This window comes from Triticum dicoccoides, chromosome 5A (genome assembly GCF_002162155.2).
Source record: "Triticum dicoccoides isolate Atlit2015 ecotype Zavitan chromosome 5A, WEW_v2.0, whole genome shotgun sequence".
NCBI classification, from domain to species: domain Eukaryota; kingdom Viridiplantae; phylum Streptophyta; class Magnoliopsida; order Poales; family Poaceae; genus Triticum; species Triticum dicoccoides.
The window spans coordinates 365601343-365621410 of NC_041388.1; the positions used below are offsets into that span (position 1 = coordinate 365601343).

The following is a 20068-nucleotide window of genomic DNA, read 5'->3' on the forward strand; positions in this document are numbered from 1 at the left end:
AAAGGAATATAATTTATTTAACTACAAAGTTGGTTGAAAATATTGAGAAGGTTCCTCCAACTCAATCCCAAATTAACATCAATAACCCAACAAATTATTTAAGTAACGTGATGAGATCAATATGATAATCCAAGAACCAGATACTCAAGATGTCCATAACCGGGGACACGGCTAACCATGATTAGTTTGTACACTCTGCAGAGGTTTGCGCACTTTTCCCCACAAGACCCGATCTCCTCCGTTGTATTTCTCGCACTGCCAGGTGTTTGAGAAACGGATGACCGATACACAGTCTTTCAGAAGCATTAACTCTCTACTCCGGATAGACTATACCACCTACAACCCACTACCTACTAGTCTATCTCTTCAAGAGCTTCACGCAACTTACTCAACTATGCTAGAGCCCATAATAGCTTGTGGATGCACACAGAAGTTTCTAGCATGAATAATCTTATGATCCCTTTGAGCCTGGGTGGCATCCATAGGGTGATCACACGGGTCCTCCGGGATCCCCTTGGGCAAACACTGGGTTCTCCAGGTGCCCGGGCAAACCACTGGGTGCTCCAGGGTGCTCCAACCAATCCAGCCAGATGTGTATTAAAGTAGCCACCTTTAGTTAACCATTAAATAATAACTCTCACATCTGTCATGAATTCTCTCAAACCAATCCACATCTACGAGCATAGCATAGCAATATGAGCATAACGTAAAAGTAACTCCCAGGGTTTGAATGCAGGGCAATAGGTTCCTACCTCATCAACTACTTCCCGATACCCACATGTTATCAAGTCCTAACCATGCAATGTTTGAGGGTTGAAACTAATGCATAAAAACTGGGTATGAAAGGGATATGATCAAAGTGTGAACTTGCCTTGTACCGTTTATGAAGATGATTCGCACTCATAATTCTTGATATTTCTACTCGTTACACTCCGTTCAATCTATCGTGAGCAAGCAATAGTAACCACACATAAGCAATCACTCAAAAGATCGGGAAGGACGAAGAAGACAGTTCAGAAAACATCAAAACCAACAAATAACTCTTGCAACATAAAGCAATTTCTAACAGTACCAAAATTATGTGGATTTGGCCTTATCAGAAAATTTAAGTCAAGAGCTTCGATTTCCAAAAAGAATCAAATAAATCGGAGTTATAAAACTCAAGTTATGAACAAAAGAAGTTTGAATACAATCTGTTTGAATTCCAATTTTAAAACTTTCAAAAACATGTTTAAGTTGTTTTACTGGATAGAGGAGATCGTAACGAAGAAGTGGGCGTTGGTTTCATCTAATTTGGATGAACGAGTAAAAATTTATGGTTATTTGAAAAATCAGGGCCAAGCTGTTTTACGGAAGAAAAATAGCTACGACTAAGGTCTAATGTATAAATACGTGGACTAATTGATAATAAACTACAGAAGTATAAAAAACAAAGAAAGATTGAAGGAAATATGCCCTAGAGGCAGTAATAAAGTTATTATTTATTTCCTTATATCATGATAAATGTTTATTATTCACGCTAGAGTTGTATTAACCGGAAACATAATACATGTGTGAATACATAGACAAACAGAGTGTCACTAGTATGCCTCTACTAGCTCGTTGATCAAAGATGGTTATGTTTTCTAACCATAGACATGAGTTGTCACTAGTACAAATGCCCATGCGTTGCATCGGGCGAAATATTAAGTATAAATTGCTCCATGTGCTATTATGCAACATTTTTTAATATAATTTTTGCAAATGTCAGCAATAAGGTCAATGTAACCTTTGAGTGTAGCAATTATGATCTCGACGCACCGCGATCTAGCAGTGTCCTTGCAACAGGACTGTAATGAACGAAATTGCTATCTTTCCTCTAAAAAACAGAAATAAGGCAACCTGCAAAAAGTAAGGCTCGACAATGTTTTTATTTGTGGTGACGACCGACCCTGTTTGTACTTTCTAGGTTGCAACACCAAGACAGCCCTATACAAATTATGGAATGCTGCAAGTAATTACGGATATTTTTTAACAGAGATTCTGTCGATTGTCATCACTGACCACACGTAGCTGAGTGCCTGAGTCAAAGAATAAAAGAACGTCTCAAACCAGGCAATATCAAAATGTCCGTTCATGCCCATGTAGCCACATCACATAACAACAAAACTTCATCCGAATAAAGCTCAGCAAGAAAGGGGCAAACATGGAAACATGAAACGGAAGTACATGACTATAGAATCTATCAAAGAAAAGAAAATACAGCCCTGATGGGGAAACCAGTTCATACTGTTGCACTCCAAAAAACTATTGAAGAAAACACAGAAGGTCATCTATAGCCTCTAGCAAACTTTTGAAGATAAATCAGACTAAAGACTTATCGCTTAGACTCTATCCAAACTGGAGATAAAAAGATGTAGTGAACAGTAAGAAAATTATGTGGTGTGTGAGATTAGACATTCCTAACTTTAAGCTTAAATTAGAATTCATGCATGCGAAAATACATCTCTGTGCAACATGCACGTACTATTTCTGATACCATGCTCTAACGTGTACAGTATTAAATTAGCAATGGACAATGCCTACACATGTATTGGTTAGGGGGCATCACGGATTGGATGGAGGTCTACAATAGTACCTTGCTCTGAAGTGTATTTGCTCGGATTTGGATTTGGATATGTACAAGATCAAGGAGGTCCTTACAGGGGCAGTGGAAAGGTGGGTGAATACCTGCGCAGGGCCGCAGGGCCGAGCTGGGTAGCCAGCATGGTGAGTGGAGTGGGACCAGAGCAGCGCGCTCTCCGGGATCCGGGTCGTCTCCTCCGACTTAACCTCTTCATGAAAGAAAGAAAGAAAGAAAGAAAATACCTTGGACCCAAAGAAGTTGAGTATGCACAGCAAGATAGCAACCCCTGAGAAGATACAAAACCTCGCCCAATCTCCTGCCAACCAGACGTACAAACAGAGTACACGGGACCAGCATACAGATACACTCTTCATAGCATAATAAAACAGAAGTACCAAACCATTCCAAGAAAATCTTGTAGTACAGTCTATCAGGACACAACATATACACGCATGTACACCATGATCCATGATCGTCACGGAAAATAGGCCACTCCGGCTGGCAAAGAAGTGGCAGCAAAGCGCACACTTGTCCATGTCAGGTTTCTATACTTAACATGTAGACCTCATAGTCATTCACTTATCCTCAAGATACGGTCTCTTGTGATCGTCATCTGCGCCTCCAGAGTAGCTATTTTGCTGATAGGAGAGCCCATGTCATTTAGGGTAGGACGCAAGAAGACATCTACCTCTGTCACGATATCTTTTTCTTCGTCGTCATTCACCAGAGCTTGGCCGAAAGACTGCAGTGCAGCGATGAGGACAGAGGAAGCTTCTTCTGTGTCCAAGGGATCATCATCTTCAGTTTCTGACTCATCTTGTGACAAAGAGGGATTTCAGTGCAAGCAAGAAATTGAAGTGTATGTATAGACAAAAAAATGTGCAGGGCTACAAATTCTGATGATACAACATCAATTTACTTAAGCTCTTACACGGGCAGTGAAGGTCAAGGTGAACCTAAGGAAATATCATAGTCAGCAAAAAAAAGTTGAAAGAAGACGATCAAATTAAAACCATGTAACTAAATACATAGAAGAATCTTCTTATAAATAAATCAGGCAACCAATATTTTGTCTGATATTCAAAGAGCTATGTTTGATTGACTCTTCTATATTATATGATGCTCTATGGCAACAGATAAATGAGAGCCAAAAGAGTATTATTAAAATTGAATGCATGCCTTATATATACCAAGGGTCATTCTTGAGAAAATTTGTGGCTCATGCCTCTTGACATTTAGAAGAAAATGTCGGATAATATGTAGGTGCTAGCACTTTGCAGAACGTACAAACCTTACAGGTTCACTCAAGCAAATACCACAAATCATATTTACGCACAGTAATGGTTCACAGAATTACAGAGAAATTGAGAGAGAGAGAGAGAGAGAGAGAGTGGTTCATAGAATTACAGAAAAATTGAGAGAGAGAGAGAGAGGCAACAAGTTGGAGTTCAGAGGAGAACTGCAGCAACGGGTTTGAGAAGAGCTTCAGAAGAAGTGCAGCAGCAACATCGCTAAGAGAGATGGGACAGCCACAGGCAGCAAGGAGCAGAGAGGAGAGGCAGCGGCAAGGCAAGACTACTACAAAACCTATGACTAAGTCGAACTATATATTTTTATGATTGATGGGCATACTCGCGACTTCACCCATAATATTTCAAAAAAAGTTGAATCCTTCATTTTTCAAATTTGAGCATTGGCACATATCCACTGTATGGATTAGTCATATTATCAGGCCGGGTCAGTATATTTGTAAATTTGTCACATAAATAGTTTGTCGAACCAATTCCAGTAATAATCAATAGACATGCATATCTCTGGAAAAAAAGGAACACACATGCATACAGTGGAAGTGTCTCAAGGGCCAAACTATTCTGGAAACTATAATAGCAGAAATCATATTTTTCTAAATCTGGACTAAAAGGGGATGTACGCTCACTTATCTTGGCCCGTGCACTTCCTCGAGTCCACTCGCAACATCATGGTATTCTTTCCACTCGCAACGCACAGCCAAAGTGTTCTTTCCACTCGCAATCCCACCTTGAGTCCTCGACCTGCACTTCCAAACACGTGACCATTGCAATTTGGTTATATTTCAAACCTATCTTCTGTTTGCACCATCGCTAGTGTTTTGTCCTGCAATTAACATTGTACAGCAGAACACCAAATTAATTTAGGTGAACAGATGCAACACATTCAATATTATTCGAATGTGATGTGTTATTTGCTAATGCACTCCTATAGGCTTCTTCCAGAATATATGTGCAGATATTATATCAGTGTGCTCTATATAAGTGGAACAGTCAGTAATTGACCATCGACATGAGCTTTGACTCCATGGTCACTACGTAATACAGGAAAAAGAAAAGGCCAATATTGCATTATTGCTTGACTATTACTGAAATTTGACAGGAAATCAAGTAGCGCTACCTCATCTTCTTTTAAACTCCTAGAGCATATACAACAGAAACAGAACAAAAACTAACCAAGAATATACATATCCATGTGCACCACTTTCAGAATATATGACATATTGACTCTGAGATATCTAACTTTTTTTGTTTCCATGCATTCAAGAAGCGCTCTATTACTTTCATGATCTTATTCCAAGTTTAACTTGTTTACAAAGATTAAAAACTATGCGGTAGCATGATTTTTCTATGACATCCAAAAAAATCATGGTTATTCATATCAAACAGGCAATGCAAGTAATTCTTGGTCCAATTCTAAAATGGACAGGTTTGGATCTGCTAAAGAACACTTTGTTTCTCCTGTTCCATAACCTAATGACCACACTTAAGCATAGATATGTTTGTATATATGGTAAAAGAACAGCAGGCTCGAAGTAATAAATCACAGGCAGGGAGGAAGCAATGTAGATGACGGGGGCTTAGCTTACTTGTCAGCGTAGTGGAGGAGGTAGAGGTAGGTGATGGAGCTTCTGCACCTCCATGTTCATACAACCTACGACGCACGCAAATAAGTCTGAATATACACGGCGCGAGAGGACAGGAGGATTCGACTATGACCACATGGATGTTGTCGGAGTCGACAAGCATTGGCCGTGATGGCAGGTTGTCCTACAGGTGCTCGTCCGTAGCCTCCCTTCTCTAGGCTCTCTCAGGCCGTGGTGGCGGAGATCCATCGGGGACGAATGGCCACGTCTGCAATCACTGAACCCAATGATGCCCAAGCCCGACCGCCGTTGCGTTCATGCTCCCGAGACGTCCTGAGCAGCCCTTGGATTCTCCTGGAAATCAATCAACACCTGCAAACAACAAACACCTCAATGTTATCGCACCGTTCGCCAAACCAACCTCTGGCTCAAGAAAGAGGAGTAAACAGACATCTGATGATGAACTTACCTGCCGCATCACATGGTCCGTCAGGATGTTCTGGATTTCAGGGTCCTGCATAGCTTTGCCCTGTCTCTCTTTCAGTTCCTCTGGGGTAAAGTTTGCCTCTGTTCGCCTTGTTGATCTGCTGAATATATCTGAGAACGGACATCAACGGTTAGGAGCTGCTTGGTGGAATCTAAGATGAGAAACCAGTGACTGATTGACAATCTCTTTCAGTGCTATTTACCTCTTTACACCATCAAGCAGCTCCTGGTTACTCGGGTCATGCTTTAGGCCTTCCTGATAAGTTTCCATTGCTTTGTCATACTCTTTCATGAAAAACTGGTTTGTGCCTTTCCTGATGTATCCCTTGGAGAATGTAGGATCTAGCTCGATGCACTTCTCGGCACCCCTTCAGGCTTTGGCACCCAGCTTGTGCATATACTCAAACGCCTTGTCTGCGTCCCTGGCCTTCGCGCTGACCACAAGGAGCGGCGCGAGCTCGGGATCTTACAGCGATGCAGCGGAGGCCGCCATGTGGGCCTCGACCGCGTATGCCTTGCCAGCCTCCCCGGCGCGCCGGAACGCGGCAAGCACGGGGCTGTAGGACCGGAGGCGCAGCGCGAGGCCGTACTTCTGCCGCATGGAGGAGAGGAGCCTGAAGGCTTCGTAGGCGCCCTGGGCATCTGCAGCGACGATGCAGGCGAGCGAAGTGATGGTGGCCTCGGACGGGGGTGCCCTGGCCTCTAGCATGCCGGCGAACATGCGGCGCGCGGCGGCGGCCGGGTGGACGGGGAAGACGGCGCAGTCAGCGGAGGCGAGCAGGTGGAGGAGCTGGTTGTACTGGTGCGCGGCGAGGCGGAGGTCGGGCACCGCGTCCGGGCCGGAGACGGCCGCGTCCAAGGTTCCCATGGCGGCAGCGGCGTCCCCATGGCGGCTGTAGTCGGTGAGCGTGCGCCCCTTCCAGCCGGTGGATAAGATGAAGAACACAGCGCAAAATACAGGGGTTAATTTGCAAAATCGAAACGTTTTTGCAGATCCACTTACATAGGGACTGCGGGTTGAATACAAAAAACAGTAGGGGCTTTTTTGAAAAACTACCGCGACGGTGAACCCGGAGGCTCAATCCGTACTTTATTATTAGGGAGAGATTTGATTAACGGGATCACATCATTCATCATTAGGAGAATGATGTGATTGACTTGACTCATTCCGTTAGCTTAGCACTTGATCGTTTAGTTTGTTGCTATTGCTTTCTTCATGACTTATACATGTTCCTATGACTACGAGATTATGCAACCCCCGTTTACCGGAGGAACACTTTGTGTGCTACCAAACGTCACAACGTAACTGGGTGATTATAAAGGTGCTCTACAGGTGTCTCCGAAGGTACTTGTAGGGTTGGCGTATTTCGAGATTAGGATTTGTCACTCCGATTATCGGAGAGGTATCTCTGAGCCCTCTCGGTAATGCACATCACCTAAGCCTTGCAAGCATTGCAACTAATGAGTTAGTTGCGGGATGATGTATTACGGAACGAGTAAAGAGACTTGCCGGTAACGAGATTGAACTAGGTATTGAGATGCCGACGATCGAATCTCGGGCAAGTAACATACCGATGACAAAGGGAACAACGTATGTTGTTATGCGGTCTGACCGATAAAGATCTTCGTAGAATATGTAGGAGCCAATATGAGCATCCAAGTTCCGCTATTGGTTATTGACCGGAGACGTGTCTCGATCATGTCTACATTGTTCTCGAACCCATAGGGTCCGCACGCTTGACGTTATGACAACAGTTTCATTATGAGTTTATATGTTTTGATGTACCGAAGGTTGTTCGGAGTCCTGGATGTGATCACAGACATGACGAGGAGTCTCGAAATGGTCGAGACATGAAGATTAATATATTGGAAGCCTATGTTTGGACATCGAAAGTGTTCTGGGTGAAATCGGCATTTTATCGGAGTACCGGGAGGTTACCGGAACCCCCCGGTAACCTAATGGGCCTTAATGGGCCTAGTGGAGGAAGTGGAGAGGAGGCCATGGGGCAGCCGCGTGCCCCTCCCCCCAAGTACGAATTGGACAAGGAGGGGGGGCGGCGCCCCCCCTTTCCTTTCCCCTCTCTCTCTCCTTCCCCCCAAGTCCTAGTCCAACATGGAAAAGGGGGGAGTCCTACTCCCGGTAGGAGTAGGACTCCTCCTGGCGCGTCCCTTGCCTGGCCGCACCTCCTTCCCCTTGCTCCTTTATATACGGGGGCAGGGGGGCACCCCATAGACACAACAATTGATCATTGATCTCTTAGCCGTGTGCGGTGCCCCCCTCCACCATAATCCTCGATAATATTGTAGCGGTGCTTAGGCGAAGCCCTGCAACGGTAGAACATCAAGATCGTCACCACGCCGTCGTGCTGGCGGAACTCTTCCCCGACATTCTGCTGGATCGGAGTCCGGGGATCGTCATCGAGCTGAACGTGTGCTAGAACTCGGAGGTGCCGTAGTTTCGGTGCTTGATCGGTCGGGCCGTGAAGACGTACGACTACATCAACCGCGTTGTTATAACGCTTCCGCTTTTGGTCTACGAGGGTACGTGGACAACACTCTCCCATCTCATTGCTATGCATCACCATGATCTTGCGTGTGCGTAGGAATTTTTTTGAAATTGCTACGTTCCCCAACAGTGGCATCCAAGACAGGTTTTATGCGTTGATGTAATATGCACGAGTAGAACACAAGTGAGTTGTGGCGATATAAGTCATACTGCTTACTAGCATGTCACACTTTGGTTTGGCGGTCTTGTTGGATGAAGCAGCCCGGACCGACATTATGCGTACGCTTACGCGAGACTGGTTTTACCGCCGTGCTATGCACACAGGTGACTAGCGGGTGTCAATTTCTCCAACTTTAGTTGAACCGAGTGTGGCTACGCCCAGTCCTTGCAAAGGTTAAAATAGCACCAACTTGACAAACTATCGTTGTGGTTTTGATGCGTAGGTAAGAACGGTTCTTGCTAAGCCCAGTAGCAGCCACGTAAAACTTGCAACAACAAAGTAGAGGACGTCTAACTTGTTTTTGCAGGGCATGTTGTGATGTGATATGGTCAAGACATGATGAGATATAAGTTGTTGTATGAGATGATCATGTTTTGTTGAAGTTATCGCCAACTGGCAAAAGCCTTATGGTTGTCTCTCTATTGCATAAGATGCAAGCGCCAAATAATTGCTTTACTTTATCGCTATGCGATAGCAATAGTTGCAAGAGCAATAGTTGGCGAGACGACCATGTGACGACACATTGATATAGATCAAGATGATGGAGATCATGGTGTCATGCCAGTGACGATGGAGATCATGATGATGCTTTGGAGATAGAGATCAAAGGCAAAAGATGATGATGGCCATATCATGTCACATATTTTGATTGCATGAGATGTTTATCTTTTATACATCTTACTTTGCTTAGTTATGACGGTAGCATTATAAGATGACCTCTCACTAAATTTCAAGATAAAAGTGTTCTCCCTGAGTATGGACCGTTGCCAAAGTTCGTCGTGCCCAGACACCATGTGATGATCGGGTGTGATAAGCTCTACGTCCATCTACAATGGGTGCAAGCCAGTTTTGCACACGCAGAATACTCAGGTTAAACTTGACGAGCCTAGCATATGCAGATATGGCCTCGGAACACTGAGACCGAATGGTCGAGCGTGAATCATATAGTAGATATGATCAACATAGTGATGTTCACCATTGAAAACTACTCCATTTCACGTGATGATCGGTTATGGTTTAGTTGATTTGGATCACGTGATCACTTAGATGATTAGAGGGATGTCTATCTAAGTGGGAGTTCTTAAGTAATATGATTAATTGAACTTTAATTTATCATGAACTTAGTCCTGGTAGTATTAGCATATCTATGTTGTAGATCAATAGCTCGCGATGTTGCTCCCCGTTTAATTTTTATATGTTCCTAGAGAAAACTAAGTTGAAAGATGATCGTAGCAATGATGCGGACTGGGTCCGTGATCTGAGGTTTATTCTCATTGCTGCATAGAAGAATTATGTCCTTGATGCACCGCTAGGTGACTGACCTATTGCAGGAGCAGATGCAAACGTTATGAACGTTTGGCTAGCTCAATATGATGGCTACTTGATAGTTTAGTGCACCATGCTTAACAGCTTAGAATCGGGATTTCAAAGACATTTTGAACGTCATGGACCATATGAGATGTTCCAGGAGTTGAAATTAATATTTCAAGCAAATACCCGAGTTGAGAGATATGAAGTATCCAACAAGTTCTATAGCTAAAAGATGGAGGAGAATAGCTCAAGCAGTAAGCATCTGCTCAGATTGTCTGGGTACTACAATCGCTTGAATCAAGTGGGAGTTAATCTTCCAGATAAAATAGTGACTGACAGAATTCTCTAGTCACCATCACCAAGTTAGTAGAACTTAGTGATGAACTATAATATGCAAGGGATGACGAAAACAATTCCCAAGCTCTTCGCGATGCAAAAATCGGCGAAGGTAGAAATCAAGAAAAACATCAAGTGTTGATGGTTGACAAGACCACTAGTTTCAAGAGAAAGGGCAAAGGGAAGAAGGGGAACTTCAAGAAGAACGACAAACAAGTTGCTGCTCTAATGAAGAAACCCAAGTAGGGACCTAAGCCTAAGACTAAGTGCTTCTACTGCAAAGGGACTGGTCACTATAAGCGGAACTACCCCAAGTGTTTGGTGGATAAGAAGGATGGCAAAGTGAACAAAGCTATATTTGATATACATGTTATTGATGTGTACTTTACTAGTGTTTATAGAAACCCCTCGGTATTTGATACTGGTTCAGTTGCTAAGAGTAGTAACTCGAAATGGGAGTTGCAAAATAAACAGAGACTAGTTAAGGGTGAAGTGACGATGTGTGTTGGAAGTGGTTCCAAGATTGATATGATCATCATCGCACACTCCCTATACTTTCAGGATTAGTGTTGAACCTAAATAAATGTTATTTGGTGTTTGTGTTGAGCATAAATATGATTGGATCATGTTTATTGCAATACGGTTATTTAATGTAAGTTAGAGAATAATTGGTGTTCTGTTTACATGAATAAAACCTTCTATGGTCATACACCCAATGAAAATGGTTTGTTGGATCTCGATCGTGGTGATACACATTTTCATAATATTGAAGCCAAAAAATGCAAAGTTAATAATGATAGTGCAACTTATTTGTGGCACTGCCATTTAGGTCATATTGGTGTAAAGCGCATGAAGAAAATCCATGCTAATGGGCTTTTGGAATCACTTGATTATGAATCAGTTGATACTTGCGAACCATGCCTCATGGGCAAGATGACTAAGACTCCGTTCTCCAGAACAATGGAGCGAGCAACAGATTTGTTGGAAATCATACATACTGATGTATGTGGTCCGATGAATATTGAGGCTCGCGGCAAGTATCATTATTTTCTGATCTTCACAGATGATTTGAGCAGATATGAGTATATCTACTTGATGAAACACAAGTCTGAAATTTGAAAAGTTCAAAGAATTTCAGAGTGAAGTGGAGAATCATCGTAACAAAAATAAAAGTTTCTACGATATGATCGCAGAAGTAAAATATTTGAGTTACGAGTTTGGCCTTCAGTTAAAACAATGTGAAATAGTTTCACTACTCACGCCACCTGGAACACCACAGTGTAATGGTGTGTCCAAACATCATAACCGTGCTTTATTAGATATGGTGCGATCTATGATGTCTCTTACCGATTACCACTATCGTTTTGGGGTTATCCATTAGAGACAGCTACATTCATGTTAAATAGGGCACCATCTAAATCCGTTGAGATGACACCGTATGAACTGTGGTTTGGCAAGAAACCTAAGCTGTCGTTTCTTAAAGTTTGGGACTGCGATGCTTATGTGAAAAAGTTTCAACATGATAAGCTCGAACCCAAATCGGAGAAGTAAATCTTCATAGGATACCCAAAAGAAAATGTTGGGTACACCTTCTATCACATATCCGAAGGCAAGATATTCATTGCTGAGAATGGATCCTTTCTAGAGAAGGAGTTTCTCTCGAAAGAAGTGAGTGGGAGGAAAGTAGAACTTGATGAGGTAACTGTACCTGCTCCCTTATTGGAAAATAGTTCATTACATAAATCTGTTCCTGTAAATACTACACCAATTAGTGAGTAAGCTAATGATGATGATCATGTAACTTCAGATCAAGTTACTACCGAACCTCGTAGGTAAACCAGAGTGAGATCCGCACCAGAGTGGTACGATAATCCTGTTCTGGAGGTCATGTTACTTGACCATGACGAGCCTATGAACTATGAGGAAGCGATGATGAGCCTAGATTCCGCGAAATGGCTTGAGGCCATGAAATCTGAGATGAGATCAATGTATGAGAACAAATTATGGACTTTGATTGACTTGCCCATGGCTCGGCGAGCCATTGAGATTAAATGGATCTTCAAGAGGAAGACGGACGCTGATAGTAGTGTTACTATCTACAAAGCTAGAATTGTCACAAAAAGGTTTTAGACAAGTTCAAGGTGTTGACTACGATGAGAGTTTCTCACTCGTATCTATGCTTAAGTCTGTCCGAATCATGTTAGCAATTGCCGCATTTTTTGAAATCTGGCAAATGGATAAACAAAACTGCATTCCTTAATGGATTTATTAAAGAAGAGTTGTATATGATGCAACCAGAAGGTTTTGTCAATCCTAAAGGTACTAACAAAATATGCAAGCTCTAGCGATCCATCTATGGACTGGTGCAAGCATCTCGGAGTTGGAATATACGCTTTGATAAGTTGATCAAAGCATATAGTTTTATACAGACTTGCGGTGAAGCCTGTATTTACAAGAAAGTGAGTGGGAGCACTACATCATTTCTGATAAGTATATGTGAATGACATATTGTTGATCGAAGATAATGTAGAATTATTCTGCAAAGCATAAAGAAATGTTTGAAAGGAGTTTTTCAAAGAAAGACCTCGGTGAAGCTGCTTACATATTGAGCATCAAGATATATAGAGATAATCAAGACGCTTGATAAGTTTTTCAATGAGTACATACCTTGACAAGATTTTGAAGTAGTTCATAATGGAACAGTCAAAGGAGTTCTTGCATGTGTTACAAGGTGTGAAGTTGAGTAAGACTCAAAACCCGACCACGACAGAACATAGGGAGAGAATGAAAGTCATTCCCTATGCCTCAGCCATAGGTTCTATAAAGTATGCCATGCTGTGTACTAGACCTATTGTATACCCTGCCCTGAGTTTGGCAAAGGAGTACAATAGTGACCTAGGAGTAGATCACTGGACATTGGTCAAAATTATCCTTAGTGGAATAAGGATATGTTTCTCGATTATGGAGGTGACAAAAGGTTCATCGTAAAGGGTTACGTCGATGCAAGTTTTGACACTGATCTAGATGACTCTAAGTCTCAATCTGGATACATATTGAAAGTTGGAGCAATTAGCTAGAGTAGCTCCATGCAGAGCATTGTTGACATAGAAATTTCCAAAATACGTATGGATCTGAATGTGGCAGACCCGTTGACTAAACTTCCCTCACAAGCAAAACATGATCATACCTTAGTACTCTTTGGGTATTAATCACATAGCGATGTGAACTAGATTATTGACTCTAGTAAACCCTTTGGGTGTTGGTCACATGACGATGTGAACTATGGGTGTTAATCACATGGTGATGTGAACTATTGATGTTAAATCACATGGCGATGTGAACTAGATTATTGACTCTAGCGCAAGTGGGAGACTGATGGAAATATGCCCTAGAGGCAATAATAAAGTTATTATTTATTTCCTTATATCATGATAAATGTTTATTATTCATGCTAGAATTGTATTAACCGGAAACATAATACATGTGTGAATACATAGACAAACAGAGTGTCACTAGTATGCCTCTACTTGACTAGCTCGTTGACCAAAGATGGTTATGTTTCCTAACCATAGACAAAGAGTTGTCATTTGATTGACGGGGTCACATCATTAGGAGAATGATGTGATTGACTTGACCCATTCTGTTAGCTTAGCACTTGATCGTTTAGTTTGTTGCTATTGCTTTCTTCATGACTTATACATGTTCCTATGACTATGAGATTATGCAACCCCCGATTACCGGAGGAACACTTTGTGTGCTACCAAACGTCACAATGTAACTGGGTGATTATAAAGGTGCTCTACAGGTGTCTCCGAAGGTACTTGTTGGGTTGGCGTATTTCGATATTAGTATTTGTCACTCCGATTGTCGGAGAGGTATCTCTGGGCCCTCTCGGTAAAGCACATCACCTAAGCCTTGCAAGCATTGCAACTAATGAGTTAGTTGCGGGATGATGTATTACGGAACGAGTAAAGAGACTTGCCGGTAACGAGATTGAACTAGGTATTGAGATGCCGACGATCGAATCTTGGGCAAGTAACATACCGATGACAAAGGGAACAACGCATGTTGTTATGCGGTCTGACCGATAAAGATCTTCGTAGAATATGTAGGAGCCAATATGAGCATCCAAGTTCCGCTATTGGTTATTGACCGGAGACGTGTCTCGGTCATGTCTACATTGTTCTCGAACCCGTAGGGTCCGCACGCTTAACGTTACGATGACAGTTTCCTTATGAGTTTATATGTTTTGATGTACTGAAGGTTGTTCGGAGTCCCGGATGTGATCACGGACATGACGAGGAGTCTCGAAATGGTCGAGACATGAAGATTGATATATTGGAAGCCTATGTTTGGACATCGGAAGTGTTCCGGGTGAAATCGGCATTTTATCGGAGTACTGGGAGGTTACCGGAACCCCTCGGTAACCTAATGGGCCTTAATGGGCCTAGTGGAGGAAGTGGAGAGGAGGCCAAGGGGCAGCCGCGCGCCCCTCCCCCCAAGTCCGAATTGGACAAGGAGGGGGGCGGCGCCCCCCCTTTCCTTTCCCCTCTCTCTCTCCTTCCCCCCCAAGTCCTAGTCCAACATGGAAAAGGGGGGAGTCCTACTCCCGGTAGGAGTAGGACTCCTCCTGGCGAGCCCCTTGCTTGGCCGCACCTCCTTCCCCTTGCTCCTTTATATACGGGGGCAGGGGGCACCCCATAGACACAACAATTGATCATTGATCTTTTAGCCGTGTGCGGTGCCCCCCTCCACCATAATCCTCGATAATATTGTAGCGGTGCTTAGGCGAAGCCCTACAACGGTAGAACATCAAGATCGTCACCACGCCGTCGTGCTGGCGGAACTCTTCCCCGACATTCTGCTAGATCGGAGTCCGGGATCGTCATCGTGCTGAACGTGTGCTAGAATCCGGAGGTGCCGTAGTTTCGATGCTTGATCGGTCGGGCCGTGAAGACGTACGACTACATCAACCGCGTTGTTATAACGCTTCTGCTTTCGGTCTACGAGGGTACGTCGACAAAACTCTCCCATCTTGTTGCTATGCATCACCATGATCTTGCGTGTGCGTAGGAATTTTTTTGAAATTGCTACGTTCCCCAACAAAGATACCTTTATAAGGCAGAGAAAAGACGACTTTGGAGAGAAGAGACAATTTCCAGAAGTCGCGCTGGAGAGGAGAAATATATTTTTCTTAAATGAATCTAGTCAAACCAAAATATTGATTTAACCCAAATCGGATGATTTTTGAGGCTCTATGGGTCTATATTTATAGGTGGAAAAGAGGTTTAAGGGTCAAAGGCTAGGCAATGCGAGACTAAACGTAGACGAAAATATACGAAACAGAGAAGAAAAAGGCTAACGCCTCGCACGGGCCTAAAGGCCTCGGCCGGCCGCGCGCCGTACACGTGCTGCATTTTTTTCTTCTGAAATTTGTTAAAAAAACTAAACATTAACGAAAATAAAATAAATAAAAAAGACAAAATAAAACAAAAGAAAAACGGGCCGGCCTGCTGCTATGCTATGCATGTGAGCGGCGGTTAGTTCCAGGCGCACACGTATATTTTTCCTTTTTTATATAGAAACAAAAAAAGAAAACTACATAATGATACAACAACAAACAACAACAAAGCCTTTAGTCCCAAACAAGTTGGGGTAGGCTAGAGGTGAAACCCATAAGATCTCGCAACCAACTCATGGCTCTGGCACATGGATAGCAAGCTTCCACGCACCCCTGTCCATAGCTAGCTCTTTGGTGATACTCCAATCCTTCAGGTCTCTCTTAACGGACTCCTCCCATGTCAAATTCGGTCTACCCCACCCTCTCTTGACATTCTCCGCACGCTTTAGCCGTCCACTATGCACCGGAGCTTCTGGAGGCCTGCGCTGAATATGCCCAAACCATCTCAGACGATGTTGGACAAGCTTCTCTTCAATTGGTGCTACCCCAACTCTATCTCGTATATCATCATTCCGGACTCGATCCTTCCTCGTGTGGCCACACATCCATCTCAACATACGCATCTCCGCCACACCTAACTATTGAACATGTCGCCTTTTAGTCGGCCAACACTCAGCGCCGTGCAACATTGCGGGTCGAACCGCCGTCCTGTAGAACTTGCCTTTTTTGCTTTTGTGGCACTCTCTTGTCATAGAGAATGCCAGAAGCTTGGCGCCACTTCATCCATCTGGCTTTGATTCGATGGTTCACACCTTCATCAATACCCCCATCCTCCTGCAGCATTGACCCCAAATACCGAAAGGTGTCCTTCTGAGGCACCACCTGGCCATCAAGGCTAACCTCCTCCTCACACCTAGTAGTACTGAAACCGCACATCATGTACTCGGTTTTAGTTCTACTAAGCCTAAACCCTTTCGATTCCAAGGTTTGTCTCCATAACTCTAACTTCCTATTTACCCTCGTCCGACTATCGTCAACTAGCACCACATCATCCGCAAAGAGCATACACCATGGGATATCTCCTTGTATATCCCTTGTGACCTCATCCATCACCAATGCAAAAAGATAAGGGCTCAAAGCTGACCCCTGATGCAGTCCTATCTTAATCGGGAAGTCATCAGTGTCGACATCACTTGTTCGAACACTTGTCACAACATTATCATACATGTCCTTGATGAGGGTAATGTACTTTGCTAGGACTTTGTGTTTCTCCAAGGCCCAGCACATGACATTCCACGGTATCTTATCATAGGCCTTCTCCAAGTCAATGAACACCATATGAAAGTCCTTCTTTTGCTCCCTATATCTCTCCATAAGTTGTCGTACCAAGAAAATGGCTTCCATGGTCAACCTCCCAGGCATGAAACCAAACTGATTTTTGGTCACGCTTGTCATTCTTCTTAAGCGGTGCTCAATGACTCTCTCCCATAGCTTCATTGTATGGCTCATCAGCTTAATTCCATGGTAATTAGTACAACTCTGAACATCCCCCTTGTTCTTGAAGATTGGTACTAATATACTCCGTCTCCATTCTTCTGGCATCTTGTTTGCCCGAAAAATGAGGTTGAAAAGCTTGGTTAGCCATACTATCGCTATGTCCCCGAGATCTTTCCATACCTCAATGGGGATACAATCAGGGCCCATCGCCTTGCCTCCTTTCATCCTTTTTAAAGCCTCCTTGACCTCAGACTCCTGGATTCGCCGCACAAAACGCATGCTGGTCTCATCGAAGGAGTCGTCCAGTTCAATGGTAGAACTCTCATTCTCCCCATTGAACAACTTGTCGAAGTACTCCCGCTATCTATGCTTAATCTCCTCGTCCTTCACCAAGAGTTGGCCTGCTCCGTCCTTGATGCATTTGACTTGGCCAATATCCCTCGTCTTCCTCTCTCAGATCTTGGCCATCTTATAGATGTCCCTTTCACCTTCCTTCGTGCCTAACCATTGGTAGAGGTCCTCATATGCCCGACCCCTTGCTTCACCAACAGCTCGCTTTGCGGCCTTCTTCGCCATCTTGTACTTGTCTATGTTGTCTGCACTCCTATCCAGGTATAGGCGTTTGAAGTAATCTTTCTTCTCTTTAATCGCCTTCTGGACATCATTATTCCACTACCAGGTATCCTTATCTTCGCTTCTCCTTCCCCTGGACACTCCAAGCTCCTCCGAGGCCACCTTACGAATGCAAGTCGCCATCTTCGTCCACACATTGTTCGCATCTCCTCCTTCCTCCCAAGGGCCCTCCTTAATGACCCTCTCCTTGAACGCTAGAGCTACCTCCCCCTTGAGCTTCCACCACTTCGTTCTAGCGACTTTGGCACGCTTATCCCGCTGGACACGAATCCGAAAGCGGAAGTCAGCAACCACCATCTTATGCTGGGGTACAACACTCTCTCCAGGTATCACCTTATAGTCTAGGCACACACGCCTATCTTCTCTTCTCGAGAGGATGAAATCAATCTGGCTAGAGTGTTGGCCACTACTAAAAGTCACCAGATGTGATTCTCTCTTGTACATTTCTCTAGTGCTAAATAAAGTTTACAAAATATCAAATAATTCAAACAGTGCAACTTCTACAATAAAACCCAATAAAAATCATTTTAGAAATACCAAAATGATTTCAAAATTATTTCTCTCCAATTTTCTGATGTAGGGAATCATTTTACCCTATTTTCCATTTGTTTTATTTTTGGAGAAAATTAATTTGAATAAAACCCAAATAACTCCAAATTGAAAACAATTTCAAACGGACTTTAAATTTGATCCTTTTAAACTTTCAACTTGTATTTCATATATTTTGAAGAAGTCATTTTATCTTTTCTCATGAAAATCATTGAGTTTCTTAAAGTTTCTGAATTTGAAATATTTCCAAATAAAATTCAAATCTATTCAAAAACCCCTTTTCATTTAATTAAATGGAAGAAGTCATATCATCTTCTCTCGAGGGTTTTATATTTGAAAAGAATTTTAATTCACGGAGATCAAAATGAAAAAAGGTGAAAGTTTGGGAAAGTCCTTTTATTCCCTCTCATTTAACTTTCAAAAAGTTTCGAATTTCACTCAATTAATCACACAACAATCAAACAGACAATCAATCTATCTATTTATTATAACATTCCAAAATTTAGAATTTTGGGATGTTACACTCGTTAATCCAAGATGGTTAAGTTTCCTAGCCATGGACATGTGTTGTCATTTGATGAACGGGATCACATAATTAGCGAATGATGTGATGGACAAGACCCATCCGTCAGCTTAGCACTATGATCGTTTAGTTTATTACTATTGCTTTCTTCATGACTTATATATGTTCTTGTGACTATGAGATTATGCAACTCCCGAATACCGGAGGAACACCTTGTGTGCTATCAAAGGTCACAACGTAACTGGGTGATTATAAAGATGCTCTACAGGTGTCTCTGATGGTGTTTGTTGAGTTGGCATAGATCGAGATTATGATTTGTCACTCCGATTGCCAGAGAGGTATCTCTGGGCCCTCTCGGTAATGCACATCACTATAAGCCTTGCAAGCAAAGTGACTAATGAGTTAGTCACGGGATGATGCATTATAGAACGAGTAAAGAGACTTGCCAGTAATGAGATTGAACTATGTATGATAATACCGACGATCGAATCTCGGGCAAGTAACATACCGATGACAAAGGGAACAACGTATGTTGTTATGCGGTTTGACCGATAAAGATCTTCATAGAATATGTAGGAACCAATATGAGCATCCAGTTTCCGCTATTGGTTATTGACCGGAGATGAGTCTCGGTCATGTCTACATAGTTCTTGAACCCGTAGGGTCCGCACGCTTAACGTTCGATGATGATATGTATTGTGAGTTATGTGATTTGATGTACCGAAGGTTGTTCGGAGTCCCGGATGTGATACGAACATGACGAGGAGTCTCGAATGGTCGATACATAAAGATTGATATATTGGAAGGTTATGTTTGGACACCGGAAAGGTTTCAGATTGGTTCGGGCATTTTTTGGAGTACCAGGGGGTTACCGGAACCCCCCGAGGGGTTAATGGGCCTTCATGGGCTTTAGTGGAAGAGAGGAGGAGGCGGCCAAGTGGAGGGGCACGCCCCCAAGCCCAATCCGAATTAGGGAGGGGGTCAGTGATCACCCACAAGTATAGGGGATTTCAACAATTTTCGAGGGTAGAGTATTCAACCCAAATTTATTGATTCGACGCAAGGGGAGCCAAAGAATATTCTCAAGTATTAGCAGTTGAGTGTTCAA

General features: G+C 43.0%; 1 long non-coding RNA gene across 2 annotated transcripts; it reads right to left on the reverse strand.

The window, feature by feature from the left end:
- Positions 1 to 2961: 2961 nt before the first annotated feature.
- On the reverse strand, positions 2962 to 6887 carry LOC119301547. 2 transcript variants are annotated; one of them, XR_005147077.1, is made up of 5 exons: positions 6188 to 6887; positions 5968 to 6095; positions 5502 to 5870; positions 4542 to 4738; positions 2962 to 3421 (listed from the first exon to the last, which is right to left on the reverse strand). It is a non-coding gene; the product is annotated as an uncharacterized LOC119301547 (long non-coding RNA). The 2 variants fall into 2 exon arrangements; XR_005147076.1 differs by having other exon boundaries at positions 2962 to 4738.
- Positions 6888 to 20068: the final 13181 nt, after the last annotated feature.